Here is a 7,928-nt window from a genome sequence, read left to right on the forward strand (position 1 = left end):
TGAACCAAACGCTCCTAGACGTCTAGGCGAAGCTGCGCGCCGAAGGCGACGCCCTTCAAGTCTGCACCAGGGCGCACCTGGCTGCGTGGACATATGTCCGGGTATGTCTCCTTCTTCTTTTTTGATTCCTGTTTTCCTCTGTGAGGGCGCGCCAGCGCACCCACTGGGTGTAGTCCTTGAGTTCCGGACCGGCTGCTGAGCAGGCGGTTCGGAACTCCCTCTGGCGAGTTCCGAAAACTAACTACCGCAACATCGAGGAGTTGAACAAGCGGACCACCGACTTGGCGGAAAGTCGGGGTGAGCTCTTTTCTTCCTTCTTCACGGGGGCGCGCTGGCGCACCCGCGGGCTGTAGTCCCCGAGATTCGGGCCGACTGCTGAGCAGTCGGGCCGGATCTCCCCGACGATCTTCTTTACTGACGACTTGCTTGTTTCTTCTTCTTTCTTCACGTGCCAACGCCGCTCTTCAGGAGCAGCTGGGCGAGGCCAACACCGCTCGGCGTGCCAAGGAGGAGGAGTGCAGCAGGCTCGCCACAGAGCGTGACCTGGTGGTGGTGCAGCTGGCCGAGCAGAGGGAGTCGCTCCAAGACGTGGGAGGCCACTCTCATGGCCGAGTTCGAGAGCGAGCGCTCCGTCTGGACTGATAAGTAGGCGATGCTGACCTCTGGCTACCACGAGATTGAGGACATCGTCGATGGTAAGTCTCTTTCATTTCTTCGGGCTTCCGACTATGTGTCAGGCCGACTTCTGATTTTTCGACTTTCTTCTTTTTTGTTTTGGTAGATTTCTTTCCCGGTCATTCACAGGCGGTCCCCCTGGCCATCGAGGCTGCTCGAGAGGCACGAAGGGCGAAGGGCGAGGAGATCGCCGCTAATGCCCCCCGAACCATCGACGAGCAGCTCCTAAGCATTGAAGCCTGTCTTCGTCCGGCTCACCGGCTGTTGCGCCGGCTTCAGCGTGTCGGCGCCCAGGCAGTTGCCGCCCTGTGGACGGATATGCCGGCTCTGCGCTCCGCCAGTTGGACTGCCGACTGGCTGGAAGTCGCTGCCGGCCGTCTTGAGGCTTGGAAGGGATCCTCGGCCCGGGCCGGAGCACGCCGGGCCTTGGAGTTCGTCAAGGCGTGGTATCCAGGGCTGGACCTGGACCGCCTGGCCGCGTTCCGGTCAGAAGCCCAGGCCGAGCTGGAGGCCGTGGAGGGCGCACTTGTCGAGCGCGCGGCGGCCATCGCCGAGTACACGGACACCAATGTCTTTGTTCCCGAGCGGACTGAAGGCGGTGAGGAAGTGCCGGTGGACTGGTTCGGGATGAACCCGGAGTACGGCGAAGACTCGGCGGAGGTGATCGACTCCAGTGCCGAGGAGGAGGACGAGGCGGAGGACGAAGGCGAGGCGGAGGCGCCAGAAGACGGAGCAGGGGCCAGCCTCAGCTCGATCGTGCCTCCAGCAACGAGCCGCGTGGAGACAAGGCGGCTGCCGCCGGAGGCGACCAAGCCGAGACCGCCGAACCGACCGCCCCGGCGCCTGCACCGCCGTCTCCTTCGATCCTCCGGCCCAGAGGCCGCTGCCTAGGCTGCTTTTTCCGCCTCCGTTTATCTGTCTTTTAGTAATCTTTGGAAACTTGTTAGGTTTGAACAATTCCACCCGCGGGGTGTATCCTGAACTTTTATTCGAAAATTCAGCCAAGGGCCTATGTAAATATTTATCCGATTTCTGCCTTTCCCTGCTTATTGCTCCTTAGGCTTTTTCCTTTGCTGTCTTCCTTGAGTTGCCGCCTTGCCAGCTGGACAGCCGATTTGCGGACTATCGCTAGGTCAAGTGCTTGGCTACTTCAGGAAGGCAAGTACTTGGCCGTTTTAGAGTTTCTTTAGCAAGTCGGCTAGAAAGCGACAGGCCGACTATCCAAGAGTCGTCCGTCTTTGATGAAAGCTAAGACGGCGAGCCGACTACTCGCTAGTCGGCTCTGCAGAAAAGAGGCTCTGTGCCGGCTTGAGCTTATGCATACGCTTTAGGTCCTTAGTCATTTTTCGTGTGTGCGCTCATTCTTGCCTGTTCTCCGCCTACCAACAGTCACTCTGCGAGCTGCGGCTTTCGACGGGATACGGCTTGAGCGCAACACACTACTTGTCCAACTGCAGGAAGCATTTCATAGCGCAAGACGGCAAGTCCCCGGGCCGACTAGTCGGACCCGATGTCAAACGGTATGATAAAAAAGAGTAGCATATTCGGAAGCGTGATTCTTATCATACAGATAACAAAAATGCAGTCCCCGAGCTTGTCTCGGGGGCCCAAGGTCTTAGTACTTTAATATAGAGGGGGTAGTGCAATACATACTGCATCAACTGTAAAATCTTCGAAGGAGATTTGCATTCCACAGGCGTTCTGTTTCCTTGCCGGAGTCGTCCCTCTTGCGTGCTCGAGGCTTCTGAGCGTCGATCAGATAGTAGGCGTCGTTTCCTAGCACCTTGCTGATGATGAAGGGGCCTTCCCAAGGCACCGACAGCTTGTGCTGGCCGGCTGTTCTCTGAATCAGCCGGAGCACAAGATCGCCTTCTTGAAACGATCTTGGCTTGACCTTTAGGTTGTAGTATCGGCGCAGACTCTGCTGGTAGATGCTGGACCGGCTGAGTGCCAGCAGCCGACCCTCTTCCAGCAGGTCAACGCCGTCTTGGCGTGCTTCTTCGGCTTCTTCCTCGGTGTACATGGCGACTTGTGGAGAGTCGAACTCTATATCCGTCGGGATGACGGCTTCGGCACCGTAGACGAGGAAGAAAGGCATGAAGCCAGTTGACTTGTTTGCAGTTGTGCGCAGACTCCAGAGGACGGCTGGTAGCTCCTCAACCCAACAGCCGGCCGAACGCTTGAGTGGTTCGACCAGTCGAGGCTTGATGCCGGACAGGATGAGGCCGTTTGCTCGTTCCACCTGGCCGTTTGACTGCGGATGGGCAACGGACGCTAAGTCCAGTCAGATGCCCTACGACGTGCAGAAACGGGCCAAGGCGCCTTTGGCAAAGTTTGTGCCATTGTCGGTGATCATACTGTGCGGTATGCCATACCGCACCGTGATGTCGGCGATGAAAGTCACTACAGTCGGCCCGTTCAATTTCTTGATGGGCTTTGCTTCCACCCACTTGGTGAACTTGTCCACCGCGACAAACAGATGAGTTAGGCTGCCTCGGGCCGTTTTGAATGGTCCCACCATGTCCAGGCCCCAAACTGCGAAGGGCCAGGCAATGGGAATTGTCTTCAGCGCGGAAGCTGACTGAAGTGGCTTTGAACGAAAAATCTGGCACCCCTTGCACTTTTGGACTAATTCTTTAGCCTCTTCCAGGGCTGTCGGCCAAAAGAAACCATGCCGAAAAGCTTTGGCGATGAGTGCCCTCGAGGCCGCATGGTGGCCGCACTCACCCAGATGAATGTCTCTGAGGATTGCTTGGCCTTGTTCTGGCTCTACGCAGCGCTGGTAGACACCGGTGACGCTGCGCATGACTAGCTCTCTGTTGACTATGGTGTATGTGGCGGCTCGGCATTGCACTTGCCGACCCAGGATCTCATCTGTCGGCAGCTCTCTGTTCACTAAAAACTTGAGGATGGGCTGTGCCCATGAGGGTGATGCTATCTCTTCAACTGCTACCATAGCGACTTGGACAAGGGTGGCCGGGCTGGGAGGCGGCGGGCTGGAGTCTGTGGCCACTTGCTGGATTGACGGAGTCCCTGGGACGACTGGCGCAGTCCCTGGGCCAAGTTCTGAAGTCCCCGGGCCGGCCTCTGAAGTCCCTGGGCCGGCTTTGACTGTGGTTTTCTTGGGGCCGTCTGCTGGGGCTCTGGAGTCGGATCCGACTTCTTCTGGAGGAGCCGGCACAAAGATGGAGTCTGACTCTGGTGAAGGCTTGAGGACGTCTTGAGGAGGCGCTGGAGAGCGACGCCGGAAGGTATTGCTTGGCGGGTAGAGCCGACTCGCGCTAAGGCGTCTGCTTGATCATTATCATTTCTTGGTACGTGAAGGAATTCACACCCCTCGAAGTATCCGCTGAGTTGCTGCACCAGGAAGCGGTAGCTCGCCATGTTTGCGTCTTTGGCGTCCCAGTCGCCAGATGACTGCTGGACCACCAAGTCGGAGTCGCCATAGCACAGGATCCGGCGAATGCCGAGCTCTTTGGCAAGCCGGAGCCCGTGAATGAGCGCCTCATATTCGGTGACGTTGTTGGAGGTGGCGAAGTGGATTTGCAGCACATACTTGAGCTTGTCGCCCTTGGGGGAAGTGAGGACGACACCGACTCCAAGGCCGGTGCGCATCTTGGAGCCGTCGAAGTGCATCCGCCAATGGGTGGAGTCGGGCGCTGGTGGAAGGTACTCGGTCTCGGCCCAGTCGACGAGGAAGTCGGCCAGCGCTTGAGACTTGATGGCGGTGCGGGGCTGGTAGTAGATGGTATAAGGAGCCAGGTCTATAGCCCATTTGGCCACTCGGCCGGAGGCGTCTCGGCTTCCAATGATCTCGGCCAGTGGAGCGGTGCAAACCACTGTGATTGGATGCTCTTGAAAGTAAGGCTTTAGCTTCTTGGCGGCGAAATGCACATCGTAGCACATCTTCTGGTAGTGAGAGTAGTTCTGCTTGGAGGTCGACAGTACCTCTCTCAGGTAGTATACCGGTCTCTGGACAGGGAGTGCCTTGCCTTCCTCTTTGCGCTCGACTACGATGACTGTGCTGACTACTCGGCTGGTCGCAGCAATGTATAGGAGCATGGGCTCTTTGGGAGTTGGAGCCGCCAGTACAGGGGGAGTAGTCAACATCTTCTTCAGTTGGAGAAAAGCCTCATCCGCCTTGTGATTCCACTCGAAAAAGGTGGTCTTCTTCATCAATTGATATAAGGGCAGGGCTTTCTCGCCCAGCCGATTGATGAATCGGCTGATGGACGCCAAACAGCCAGTGAACTTCTGCACGTCTAACAGTCGGCTGGGTACCTCCATTCTCTCGATGGCCTTGATCTTCACAGGGTTGCACTTGATGCCGTGTTCGGAGACCAGGAAACCAAGGAGCTGGCCGGCTGGTACTCCAAAAACGCACTTTTCTGGGTTGAGCTTGATCTGGAATTGGTGCAGGTTCTCAAAGGTCTCCTTGAGGTCTTCCAGCAGCGTCCCACGCTTCTCCGTCTTCACCACCACATCATCCACGTAAACGTGGGCATTCCTGCCGAGTTGCTTGAGGAGGCATTTCTCCATGCAACGCTGAAAGGTGGCGCCGGCATTCCTCAAGCCAAACGTCATCGTCAGGTAGCAGAAAGCTCCAAACGGCGTGATGAAGGCGGTCTTTAGTCTATCTGCCGGGTTCAGCTTGATCTGGTGATAGCCTGAATATGCATATAAGAAACTCAGCAGCTCGCATCCGGCCGTAGAGTCTATCACCTGATCGATTCTTGGCAGGGCAAATGAATCCTTTGGGCAGGCTTTGTTGAGGCTTGTGTAGTCAATACACATCCGCCACTGTTTGTTCTTCTTCAACACCAGAACTGGGTTAGCTAGCCACTCCGGGAAAAATACTTCCATGATGGAGCCGGCTTCTAGGAGCCGGGCTATCTCTTCTCCCACAACTCTTCTTTTCTCTTCTGACAGGCGGCGTAAGGGCTGCCTGACAGGTTTCACATCTGGCCTGACGTGTAGCTTGTGCTCGGCGAATTCCATTGGGACACCAGGCATGTCCTTGGGAGACCATGCGAAGATGTCGCGATTCTCACGGAGGAAATCGACGAGCTCGCCTTCCTATTTGCTGTCAAGGCCTGTGCCCATGACAGCGTACCTCTCTGGGTGCTCCGGGTCCAAGGGTATCTTCTTGGTCTCTTTGGCCGGCTTGAATGATCCTTCTTCTTCCGACTCCTTTGGGTCGGGCGATAGCTCAGGCTGCTTTCTTGCCATCGCCACGACCCGGTCAAGGAGCCGCTTCTCAGCCGCGATCACCAGGGACTCGGCCAGCCGACTACTCTCGGCCGCGCAGGCGGACGACTTCCTATAGTCGTCGGCTACGGTCAGAATCCCCTTGGTACTCGGCATCTTCATCTTTAGGTAGGCGTAGTGAGGGACCGCCATGAACTTGGCCAAGGCAGGTCGGCCAAGCAGGGCATGGTATGGGCTTTCCAAGTCCACCACTTCAAACCAGACCGACTCTCGGCGGAAATGATCTTTGTCTCCGAAGAGGACGTCTATCAGGATCTTGCCGATTGGCGAACAGGAAAGGCCAGGTACAGTTCCATGAAACACAGTCCGGCTGCTCTGCAGCTGTCTTTGCTTGATTCCTAGCTTCTCCATGGTGTCCTTGTACAGGATGTTGATGCTGCTGTCTCCGTCTATCAGAACTCGCGAGAAACGAGCGGCCCGCCTATCAGTGGCCAAGGTGGCACCTAGGACCAGGGCGTAAGAGCCCGGACTCGGCATCACCTCTGGGTGATCTGCCCTACTCCAACTGATAGGCCTCTTGAACCAATGCATGAACTCTGGAGTATCCGTCGCCACTGTGTTTACTTCTTTCTGCTGTTGGCGCCTACTGCGCCGGTCATCTGCCACACTGGTGAACACCACATAGGCTCCGTGCTCTTCTGGGAACTTGTCCTGCACCGCGCTGACTGGCCGAGCAGCCGGCTGCTGGGGCGGCGGCGGAGGCGGCGGCCCAGCAGGCGGCTGAGGAGTGAGGCCATCTCCCTTGGCGATTCGGGTGAGCCAGTGACACTTTCGGGTGGTGTGGTTTGACGGCTTCGCGCCACTGTGGAACTTGCAAGGACCATCCAAAGTCTGCTCATAAGAGAAAGCTGGCAACCAATTGGATTTGCCGCCCTTCTGCCGCTTGGCCGAAGGCTGCCCCTCCGGCTGTTGATCTTCAACTACTGCGACCTGCCGACTGCTGGTAGTTGGCTGCTGGGCCTTGCGTTTGTTGTCGTTCTGCTGTTGTCACCGACTGGTGTCTCCAGCCGGAGTTCTGGGAGCCTGAGGAGTCACCTTGCCAGCCGCATTGACTTGAATCTCCGTCTTCATGGACGAGTCGGCTATGGCGTACTTGTCTGCTATGACTAGCAGTTCGTCGAGGGTTTCTGGCTTGTCGCAGAGGAGCCTGTGCTTGAGGAGGGTGCCCTCTCGGCACCCGGCAGTGAAGTACTCGATAGCCTGCACCTCGTGCACGCCCTCGCAGGAATTCCGAAGCTCGCCCCAACGCGTGAGATAGTCGCGCGTTGATTCATCGGGGCCTTGTACGCACAAGGAAAGCTGGCGCGGCTTGGGAGGTCGCTTGTACATACTCGTGAAGTTGCGGATGAAGGCTTCAGTTAAGTCGACCCAGCTATTGATGTTGCGGGGCTTCAGACTGTTCAACCATGTCCGGGCTGTGCCCTGGAGCATGAGAGGAACGTACTTCACGGCAACTCGCTTGTTGCCATTCGCTATGCTGACGGCTGTGGAGTAGTCTATCAGCCAGTCCTCCGGCTTCACGGAGCCGGTATACTTGGGCGTGTCTCGGGGGAGCGTGAACCCTTTGGGAAAGGGCTCGTCTCTGATGCGGGGGCCGAAGCAAGGCGGGCCCAGTTCGTCTTCTTCTTCCAGCGCCAGGGATCGATGGAGTCGGTCGATCCGATGGCGGGCATCGTTCTCTCCGACTCCCTCTCGGCGGCCAAGGCGGCCTCCGAGAGTCGGATGCTCAACAGGCGGCGGGGAAACTCGCCGCTCTCTTCTGGGCGGGGGAGGCAGGTAATCGTCCTGCCGTTCTACTGCTCTAGGGTGGCCGTCTTGGTCGCGCTCGATGGTGATGTGAGTCTTTAGACTGTGACTGATAGCCGGCTCCTTCTCTTTCCTTCCGCGGACTCCGCCAGTTGGCGTCCGAGAGGTCACGCCTTGATCTCGGTGGGGAGGCGGGTCGTCGTTCTGTTGCTGCTGCGCGTCTGCACGGCCGCCGGCCG

Source organism: Triticum aestivum, chromosome 6B, assembly GCF_018294505.1.
Source record: "Triticum aestivum cultivar Chinese Spring chromosome 6B, IWGSC CS RefSeq v2.1, whole genome shotgun sequence".
Taxonomy (NCBI): Eukaryota; Viridiplantae; Streptophyta; class Magnoliopsida; order Poales; family Poaceae; genus Triticum; species Triticum aestivum.